An 11,174-nucleotide genomic window follows, 5' to 3' on the forward strand; every position below is an offset into this window, starting at 1 on the left:
GGATGAGGGGGAGAAACCTCGCTCGACATGCGTCGTGAGGAGAACGCGCTCACCCTCGCGTGGCGCTGGCTCAATCTCCCCCTCCGGCAATCTCCAAGACTTCTCTACAACCAGGCCATCGGCGACGAGGTTCTCCACATCTTCCTCCATGACAGACGAACGGATCCAGTCCCCCTGGATCCAACCAGGAGGCAGACCAGACCGCGACATCGACCCCTTCGCCGTCTTTTTACCTTTGGCCGTCGCCTTCTTTGCACGCTCCAGGGCCGCGGTCCTGTCCTTTACCATTGGAGCAGAGCTAGAGAAGAGTGGACTAAAGGGGGCGGTGGTGGAGAAGGCGGAGCGGAGAAGCAGAGGAAGAAGGAGGGGAATGGCGAGCACTGTTCCACCCACCGGCGGCAGCGCCTTTTATGGTCACACTTCTGAGTGGCTGACCCATGGGCCCATGCAATCCTCGCACATCCCGCAGACGCTGGCCCGATACGTGACGGAAAAAGCGGCACGAGGATCGTGGAGTCCCTATCCACCTGCCCCGCTTACATATGTCTGCTAGAACTACGTCGGTATTTCCCCAAAGAGGAAGGGATGATGCGGCACAACAACGGTGGGTATTTCCCTTAGTGATGAGACCAAGGTTATCGAACCAGTAGGAGAATCAAGCAACACTACGTGAACGACACCTGGACACAAAGAATAAATACTTGCAACCCGACGTAAGAGAGGGGTTGTCAATCCCTCACGGGTAAAAAGATAGATAAAATTGTAGTAGATTGGATAAATAGATCTCGCGGGAACGCGCGATAAAATAAATAGGAATAAATTGCAGCAGGGTATTTTTGTATTTTTGGTTTAATAGATATGAAAATAAAAGCAAATAAAAATAGATTGCAAAGGCAAATATAATAAGGAAGAGACCCGGGGGCCGTAGATTTCACTAGTGGCTTCTCTCGAGAAAAATAGCAAACGGTGGGTAAATGAATTACTGTTGGGCAATTGATAACTTCAACTAATCATGACGATATCCAGGCAATGATCATTATATAGGCATCACGTCCAAGATTAGTAGACCGACTCCTGCCTGCATCTACTACTATTACTCCACACATCGACCGCTATCCAGCATGCATCTAGTGTATTAAGTTCATGGAGAAACAGAGTAATGCAATAAGAACGATGACATGATGTAGACAAGATCTATTTATGTAGAAATATACCCCATCTTTTTATCCTTAATAGCAACGATACATACGTGTCGTTTCTCCTTCTGTCACTGGGATCAAGCACCGTAAGATCGAACCCATCACAAAGCACTTCTTCCCATGGCAAGATAAATAGATCAAGTTGCCCAAACAAAACCCAAATATCGGAGAAGAAATACGAGGCTATAAGCAATCATGCATATAAGAGATCAAAGAAGACTCAAATAACTTTCATGGATAAAAAGATAGATCTGATCATAAACTCAAAGTTCATCGGATCCCAACAAACACACCGCAAAAAGAGTTACATCATATGGATCTCCAAGAGACCATTGTATTGAGAATCAAAAGAGAGAGAGAGAGAGGAAGCCATGTAGCTACTAACTACGGACCCGTAGGTCTACAAAGAACTACTCACGCATCATCGGAGAGGCACCAATGGACATAATGAACCCGTCCATGATGGTGTCTAAATTGGATCTGGTGGTTCTGGAACTTGCGGCGGCTGGAATTGATTTTCGTCGACTCCTTTAGGGTTTCTGAAATATTGGGGTATTTATAGAGCAAAGAGGCGGTTCGGGAGGCCACCGAGGTGGGCACAACCCACCTGGGCGCGCCTGGAGCCTAGGTGCACCCTGGTGGGTTGTGCCCCCCTCGGGGCACCCCCAGGTGCTTCTCCGGCCCACTAGATGTCTTCTGGTCCTAAAAAACCCACAAAAAGTTTAGCTGCGTTCGGACTCCGTTTGGTATTGATTTCCTGCTATGTAAAAAACATGCAGAAAACAGCAACTGGCACTATGTCAATAGGTTAGTACCAGAAAATGATATAAAATGACTATAAAATGATTGTAAAACATCCAAGAATGATAATATAATAGCATGGAACAATAAAAAATTATAGATACGTTGGAGACGTATCACTTACCGCGCCGCGTCCCATCCCACACGCTTCTCCAAATTTCGAATCCCGCGAGATCCGGGAACCACAGAGCAGTCGATCGCACCAAAGATATCCTATTCCAATCTACTCGGAAATTCCATAAGCAAGAATCGATCAAGGCGACTGAGGAAGAGTTAAAGTACCAGCATGCTTTCAGGCCCCTGAGGAAATGTCTCCGAGGCATTGAATTGGTCAGAACCAACTTCAACCCTTCTTCACTCGGTCCTCAATCCATTCAGGGGCTAATGACGATGTCATGTACTTAGGGTAGGTCTGAGGCCTGACCTAAACACCCTACCTAATGACACTACCCTAGAGTCAAAGACCTATAAGGTTCAAGAGAAGATACCGACTGAAATCGTCCTGAGTGCAATCCACTCGATGGAAGATTCCACTCGGATATCCCAATTCCACTCGACCATGATGACTTCCCTCAACCATAAAAGAATCCATTCGGAGTACAGAAGGCCTAAAGACACCCCAGGATGGCAACGGTCAGGCATTCACTCCGTCGTCATAAAGACCATTTATTGCGGGCGTTACCAGTAACGTTCAGGACATAACTCTCATTGAACCATTGTGTAACTAAGGGCTGCGAGGGGCCAGGCGCACTCTATATAAGCCGCCCCTCCCCTCTGGCACAAGGGTTCGCACCCCCTGTTACTATTACACACATCCAATCGACAAGCCTCCGCGGCACCAAGACGTAGGGCTGTTACCTCCTCCGAGAGGGGGCTGAACTCGTAAATCTGTGCGTACAACCTCGCCGTAGCTAGGACTCTGCCCTCTCCTACGTACCCCCTACTCTTACTGTGAGATTCATTCCCACGACATATGTGGTGGTGAACTTGAGGACAGAATACGCCAACACCTCGGCACTCGGCAGAATCAATCGGTAGATAGAGCTTTTGATACAAATACAATGACCAAAGTGAGCTTTCGATACAAATACAATGACCAACAATGTATTTTACTCGAGCAGTCATGACTAACACCATGGCATGCTAGCACCCAGGTAGCCGGAAGTGTGAGCCGGCAGTGTGCGTATCTTCTACAGCTCGGCAACTGGCGTAAAATCGATGGACGCTGGCGGCGGCCAGTCATGGGCAAAACCACCAGGTCGATCATCCGATCCATCTGATAGGACACGCGGCGCTAGTTCACGAGCAACAAGATGGATTTTTTTGGTTGAGGTGAACGAGATGGAAAAATATGCAGAGCCATCCACGATGGCCTACATGGGCTATTTTAGTTGGGCTTTGGTGCATACATACGCCGAAGTAGCTGCATTATTTGCGGACATTAACTGTATAACTTAGTGCGATCAGTTGCGGGGGGCGAACCATTAGGGGGTGACTAGCCCCTGCTCGCCCCCCTTGTATGCGCCCCTGCCCGAAGGCGCACAGCCGTCATTGCACCTCCCTCGCCAGAGCCGGAGAAAACTTGTTATAGTAGGCATTCGGGAAGTCATTGTGGTAAGTCTCCAGCACACCAGAACGACAACCACCGCTGATGAAGAGTAGCTTAGATGAAAAGCATCCAATCTGAAAACAGACGGACGTAGACATTTTTCTGTTTTTCTTTTAACTTATGTTCTTACGTTCCGGTTCTAGCTAGATTCACGTGCAAACAATATGGATAAAAAGTTTTTTTATCTGTATAGCTAGTTCTGTTTTTTGTTGTTGTTGTGGAAAACCTTCCAAACTTTTGATTTTCAATCATGGCAGTACAACGAACATAAAAAACAATAAAAATCATATCCAAATTTGTAGACGATCTAGCGATGACTATAAGCAGTGAAGTGACCCGAAGGTGCACCGCCATCATTGCACCTCCCTCGCCAGAGCCGGAGAAAACCTGTTATAGTAGACAATCGGGGAGTCGTCATGGTAAGTCCCCAGCGCACCAGAACGGCAACCACTGCTGATGAAGAGTAGCTTAGATAAGAAGCATTCAATCTGAAAACACACGGACGTAGACATTTTTCTGTTTTTCTTTTAACTTCTGTTCTTACCTTCCAATTCTAGCTAGACTCACGTGCAAAAAATATGGATAATAAGTTTTTTTATCTGCATAGCTAGTTTTATTTTTTGTTGTTGTTGCGGAAAACCTTTCAAACTATTGATTTTCAATCATGGCAGTACAACGAACACAAAAATCAATAAAAATCATATCCAGATTTGTAGACGATCTAGCGATGACTATAAGCAGTGAAGTGACCCGAAGGTGCACAGCCGTCATTGCACCTTCCTCGCCAGAGCCGGAGAAAACTTTTTATAGTAGACAGTCGGGAAATCGTCGTGGTAAGTCCCCAGCGCACCAGAACGGCAACTACCGCCGATGAGCAGTAGCTTAGATAAGAAGCATCCAATCTGAAAACACACGGACGTAGACATTTTTCTGTTTTTCTTTTAACTTCTGTTCTTACGTTCTAATTCTATCTAGATTCACGTGCAAACAATATGGATATTTTTTTTACTGTATAGCTAGTTCTGTTTTTTGTTTTTGTTGCGGAAAACCTTCCAAACTATTGATTTTCAATCATGGCAGTACAACGAACACAAAAAACAATAAAAATCATATCCAGATTTGTAGACGATCTAGCGATGACTATAAGCAGTGAAGCGACCCGAAGGCGCACCGCCGTCATTGCACCTCCCTCGCCAGAGCCGGAGAAAACTTGTTATAGTAGATAGTCGGGAAGTCGTCGTGGTAAGTCCCCAGCGCACCAGAACGGCAACCGCCACCGATGAAGAGTAGCTTAGATAAGAAGCATCCAATCTGAAAACACACGGACGTAGACATTTGTCTGTTTTTCTTTTAACTTCTGTTCTTACGTTCCAATTCTAGCTAAATTCACGTGCAAGGAATATGGATAAAAAGTTTTTTTATCTGTTTAGCTAGTTCTGCCTTTTGTTGATGCGGAAAACCTTCCAAACTATTGATTTTCAATCATGGCAGTACAACGAACACAAAAAACAATAAAAATCATATCCAGATTTGTAGACAATCTAGCGATGACTATAAGCAGTGAAGCGACCCGAAGGCGCACCGCCGTCATTGCACCTCCCTCGCCAGAGCCGGAGAAAACTTGTTATAGTAGACAGTCGGGAGGTCGTCATGGTAAGTCCCCAGCGCACCAGAACGACAACCGCCGCCGAGGAAGAGTAGCTTAGATAAGAAGGATCCAATCTGAAAACACACTGACGTAGACGAACGACGATCAGATCCGAGCAAATCAACCAAAGACAGATTTGCCGGAGACACACCTCCACACGCCCACCAACGATGCTAGAGGCACCACTGGGATGAGGGCTAGGTGGGGAGATCCTTATTCTATTTTTACGGAGCTGCCACCGTCTTGCCATCCTGAGGAGGACACAAACCACAAAACTCAAAGAAACATCTAAAAACTGAGTTCCTCCCGCCCTCATGGCCCTAAGGCCACCGGAGACGAGGCGGACCGGCCACCGGCAGAGGAATCCTAAGCTATTTTTTAGAGAGGAGGCGGCTAGAGATAACACGAGAATAGCTAGTGCCCGTTGAGAACCTTATATCCATGTTTATTGTTGGGCACCTCATATACATGTTGATGGTTCAGAAGAGCGGCAATAATCCACTCCATAACTTAGGAAACACGCTCCATCTGAATATGAATTCCATCAAACTATTTTTCATTTTGCGTACAACATTGGGAACAGTAAGCCATCAGGTTGCTGGCTAGGAAAGGAGGCATAGACTCCAACCAACTCTCAGTCACCTCGAACTAACAAACTCATTTGGCACAAAGGTGGGACAGGAAGTTGGAGGAGCCAGGAACATGTTGAATAGTGAAAGAATTTGATTCGAAGACAAGTCCCCTATTTCTAGGATAAGCAGAGTCACAAGTAAATGCGAGTTATGGTGAGAATTCCAAAGGCACGACCTCGAAGCAGTCCAACTCTATGATTACATATCTAAAACCTCTGATCTTAGCAAGCAGGAGGCCACGCCATCACGAAGAGCCAAAGGTTCAGCAATCATCGAGTCTATGACCCCATCACGAGGTTTGTACCATACTCCCAATAAACATGTAGCGGAACGAGACACCCTCTAGCCCCCTGCACATGTCTGATCTTATTGATGCGTCCGTGTTAAACTTCCAGCCCAATCGGAGTTACGGATCTTTGCAAATTTAAGAAACGGTGAAAGACCAGAAAACAAGAACGCAGAAACAGAAAGAATCCAATCTCAAAGGGGCTCTCGCCCCTCCGCCGCCATGGAGGCCATGGACCAAAGGGGAAACCCTCCTCCCATCTAGGGGGGAGGCCAAGGAAGAAGGAGGAGGGGGCTCTCCCCCCTCTCTCCCGGTGGCGCGGGAGTGTCGCCGGGGTTAGGATCGTGACGACGATCTACACCAACAACCTTGTTGGGGAACGTAGTAATTTCAAAAAAATTCCTGCACACACAGGATCATGGTGATGCATAGCAACGAGAGGGGAGAGTGTGTCCACGTACCCTCATAGACCAAAAACGGAAGCGTTAGCACAACGCGGTTGATGTAGTCGTACGTCTTCACGGTCCGACCGATCCAAATACCGAACGCACGGCACCTCCGAGTTCAACACACGTTCAGCTCGATGACGTCCCGCGAACTCCGATCCAGCAGAGCTTCACGAGAGAGTTCCGTCAGCACGACGGCGTGGTAACGGTGATGATGTTGCTACCGACGCAGGGCTTCGCCTAAGCACCGCTACGATATGATCGAGGTGTAATATGGTGGAGGGGGGACCGCACACGGCTAAGAGATCAAGAGATCAATTGTTGTGTCTAGAGGTGCCCCCCTGCCCCCGTATATAAAGGACCAGGGGGAGGGGACGGCCGGCCAAGAGGAGGGCACGCCAGGGAGGAGTCCTACTCCCACCGGGAGTAGGACTCCCTCTTTTCCTAGTTGGAGTAGGAGGGGGAAAGGAAGGGAAGGAGAGAGGGGGAAGGAAAGGGGGCGCCACCCCCTCCTTGTCCAATTCGGACTAGAGGGGGGGGGGCGCGCAGCCAGCCCTAGTCGCCCCTCCTGTTCTCCACTAAGGCCCATCTTGGCCCATTAAACTCCCTGGGGGGTTCCGGTAACCCCCCGGTACTCCGGTATATGTCCGAAACTCTCCGAAACAATTCCGGTGTCCGAACATAGTTGTCCAATACATCGATCTTTACGTCTCGACCATTTCGAGACTCCTCGTCGTGTCCGTGATCATATCCGGGACTCCGAACTATCTTCGGTACATCAAAACACGAAACTCATAATACTAACCGTCATCTAACTTTAAGCGTGCGGACCCTACGGGTTCGAGAACTATGTAGACATGACCGAGACACGTCTCCGGTCAATAACCAATAGCGGAACCTGGATGCTCATATTGGCTCCTACATATTCTACGAAGATCTTTATCGATCAAACCGCATAACAACATACGTTGTTCCCTTTGTCATCGGTATGTTACTTGCCCGAGATTCGATCGTCGGTATCTCAATACCTAGTTCAATCTCGTTACCGGCAAGTCTCTTTACTCGTTCTGTAATACATCATCCCGCAACTAACTCATTAGTCACATTGCTTGCAAGGCTTATAGTGATGTGCATTACCGAGAGGGCCCAGAGATACCTCTCCGACAATTGGAGTGACAAATCCTAATCTCGCAATACGCCAACCCAACAAGTACCTTTGGAGACACCTGTAGAGCACCTTTATAATCACCCAGCTACGTTGTGACGTTTGGTAGCACACAAAGTGTTCCTCCGGTAAACCGGAGTTGCATAATCTCATAGTCATAGGAACATGTATAAGTCATGAAGAAAGCAATAGCAGAATACTAAACGATCAAGTGCTAAGCAAACGGATGGGTCAAGTCAATCACATCATTCTCCTAATGATGTGATCCCGTTAATCAAATGACAACTCATGTATATGGCTAGGAAACTTAACCATCTTTGATCAATGAGCTAGTCAAGTAGAGGCATACTAATGACACTCTGTTTGTCTATGTATTCACACATGTATTATGTTTCCGGTTAATACAATTCTAGCATGAATAATAAACATTTATCATGAAATAAGGAAATAAATAATAACTTTATTATTGCCTCTAGGCCATATTTCCTTCAGTCTCCCACTTGCACTAGAGTCAATAATCTAGTTCACATCACCATGTGATTTAACATCAATAGTTCACATCTTTATGTGGTTAACACCCATAGTTCACATCGACATGTAACCAACACCCAAAGGGTTTACTAGAGTCAGTAATCTAGTTCACATTGCTATGTGATTAACACCCAAAGAGTACTAAGGTGTGATCATGTTTTGCTTGTGAGATAATTTTAGTCAACGGGTCTGTCACATTCAGACCCGTAAGTATTTTGCAAATTTCTATGTCTCCAATGCTCCGCACGGAGCTACTCTAGATAATAGCTCCCACTTTCAATATGTATCTAGATCTAGACTTTAGAGTCTTCCAGATCGGTGTCAAAACTTGCATCGACGTAACCCTTTACGACGAACCTTTTGTCACCTCCATAATCGAGAAACTTATCCTTATTCCAGTAAGGATAATTTTGACCGCTGTTCAGTGATCTACTCCTAGATCACTATTGTACTCCCTTGCCAAAATCAGTGTAGGGTATACAATAGATCTGGTACACAGCATGGCATACTTTATAGAACCTATGGCTGAGGCATAGGAAATGACTTTCATTCTCTTTCTATATTTTTCCGTGGTCGGGCTTTGAGTCTTACTCAATTTCACACCTTGTAACACAGGCAATAACTCTTTCTTTGACTGTTCCATTTTGAACTACTTCAAAATCTTGTCAAGGTATGTATTCATTGAAAAAACTTATCAAGCGTCTTGATCTATCTCTATAGATCTTGATGCTCAATGTGTAAGCAGCTTCATCGAGATCTTTCTTTGAAAAACTCTTTTCAAACACTCCTTTATGCTTTCCAAAAAATTCTACATTATTTCCGATCAACAATATGTCATTCACATATACTTATCAGAAATGTTGTAGTGCTCCCACTCACTTTCTTGTAAATACATGCTTCACCGCAAGTCTGTATAAAACCATATGCTTTGGTCACTTTATCAAAGTATATATTCCAACTCCGAGATGCTTGCACCAGTCCATAGATGGATTGCTAGAGCTTGCACACTTTGTTAGCACCTTTAGGATCGACAAAACCTTCTGGTTGCATCATATACAATTCTTCTTTAAGAAATCCATTAAGGAATGTAGTTCTGATATCCATTTGCCATATTTCATAAAATGTGGCAATTTGCTAACATGATTCGGACAGACTTAAGCATCGCTACGGGTGAGAAAGTCTCATTGTAGTCAATCCCTTGAACTTGTCGAAAACCTTTTGCAACAAGTCGAGCTTTATAAACAGTAACATTATCGTCAGCGTCAGTCTTCTTCTTGAAGATCCACTTATTATCAATGGTTTGCCGGTCATCGGGCAAGTCAACCAAAGTCCACACTTTGTTCTCATACATGGATCCCATCTCAGATTTCATGGCTTCAAGCCATTTCGCGGAATCTGGGCTCACCATCGCTTCTTCGTAGTTCGTAGGTTCGTCATGGTATAGTAACATAACCTCCAGAACAGGATTGCCGTACCACTAAGGTGTGGATCTTACTCTGGTTGACCTACGAGGTTCAGTAGCAACTTGATCTGAAGTTTCATGATCATCATCATTAGCTTCCTCACTAATTGGTATAGACGTCACAGGAACCCGTTTCTGTGATGAACTATTTTCCAATAAGGGAGCAGGTACAGTTACCTCATCAAGTTCTACTTTCCTCCCACTCACTTCTTTCGAGAGAAACTCCTTCTCTAGAAAGGATCAATTCTTAGCAATGAATGTCTTGCCTTCAGATCTGTGATAGAAGGTGTACCCAACTGTCTCCTTTGGGTATCCTATGAAGACACATTTCTCCGATTTGGGTTTGAGCTTATCAGGATGAAACTTTTTCACATAAGCATCGCAACTCCAAACTTTAAGAAACGACAACTTTGGTTTCTTGCTAAACCACAGTTCATACGGTGTCGTCTCAACAGATTTAGATGGCGCCCTTTTTAACGTGAATGCAGCTGTCTCTAATGCATAACCCCAAAACGATAGTGGTAAATCGATAAGAGACATCATAGATTGCACTATATCCAATAAAGTACGGTTATGACGTTCGGACACACCATTATGCTGTGGTGTTCCAGGTGGCGTGAGTTGCGAAACTATTCCGCATTGTTTCAAATGAAGGCCAAAATCGTAACTCAAATATTCTCCTCTACGATTAGATTGTAGAAACTTTATTTTCTTGTTACGATGATTCTCCACTTCACTCTAAAATTCTTTGAACTTTTTGAAATGTTTCAGACTTATGCTTCATTAAGTAGATATACTCATGATACGTCTCTGTCGTATCTATAATTTTTTATTGTTTCATGCCAATATTATGCAACTTTCATATACTTTTTGGCAACTTTTTATACTATTTTTGGGACTAACATATTGATCCAGTGCCCAGTGCGAGTTCCTGTCTGTTGCATGTTTTATGTTTCGCAGAATATCCATATCAAACGGAATCCAAACGGGATAAAAATGGACGGAGCGTAATTTTGGAATATTTGGAAAATCTGGGAGAAAGATCAACGCGAAATGGTGCCTGAGGTGGCCACGAGGCAAGGGGCGCGCCCCTGACCCTCGTGGGCCACCCATAAGGCAGTTGATGCCCTTCTTCGGCCGCAAGAAAGCTAATTTTTGGTAAAAAATCACGGCGAAGGTTTCAATCAAATCCGAGTTATGGATCTCCATATATATACGAAACGGTGAAAGGGCAGCAGAGGAGAACGCAGAAACAGAGAGAGACAGAGAGACAGATCCAATCTTGGAGGGGCTCCCGCCCCTCCCATGCCATGGAGACCATGGACCAGAGGGGAAACCCTTCTCCCATCTAGGGAGAAGGTCAAGGAAGAAGAAGAAGGAGGGGGCTCTATCCCC

The sequence above is a fragment of the Triticum aestivum genome, chromosome 1D, assembly GCF_018294505.1.
Source record: "Triticum aestivum cultivar Chinese Spring chromosome 1D, IWGSC CS RefSeq v2.1, whole genome shotgun sequence".
In the NCBI taxonomy this organism is placed as follows: Eukaryota; Viridiplantae; Streptophyta; class Magnoliopsida; order Poales; family Poaceae; genus Triticum; species Triticum aestivum.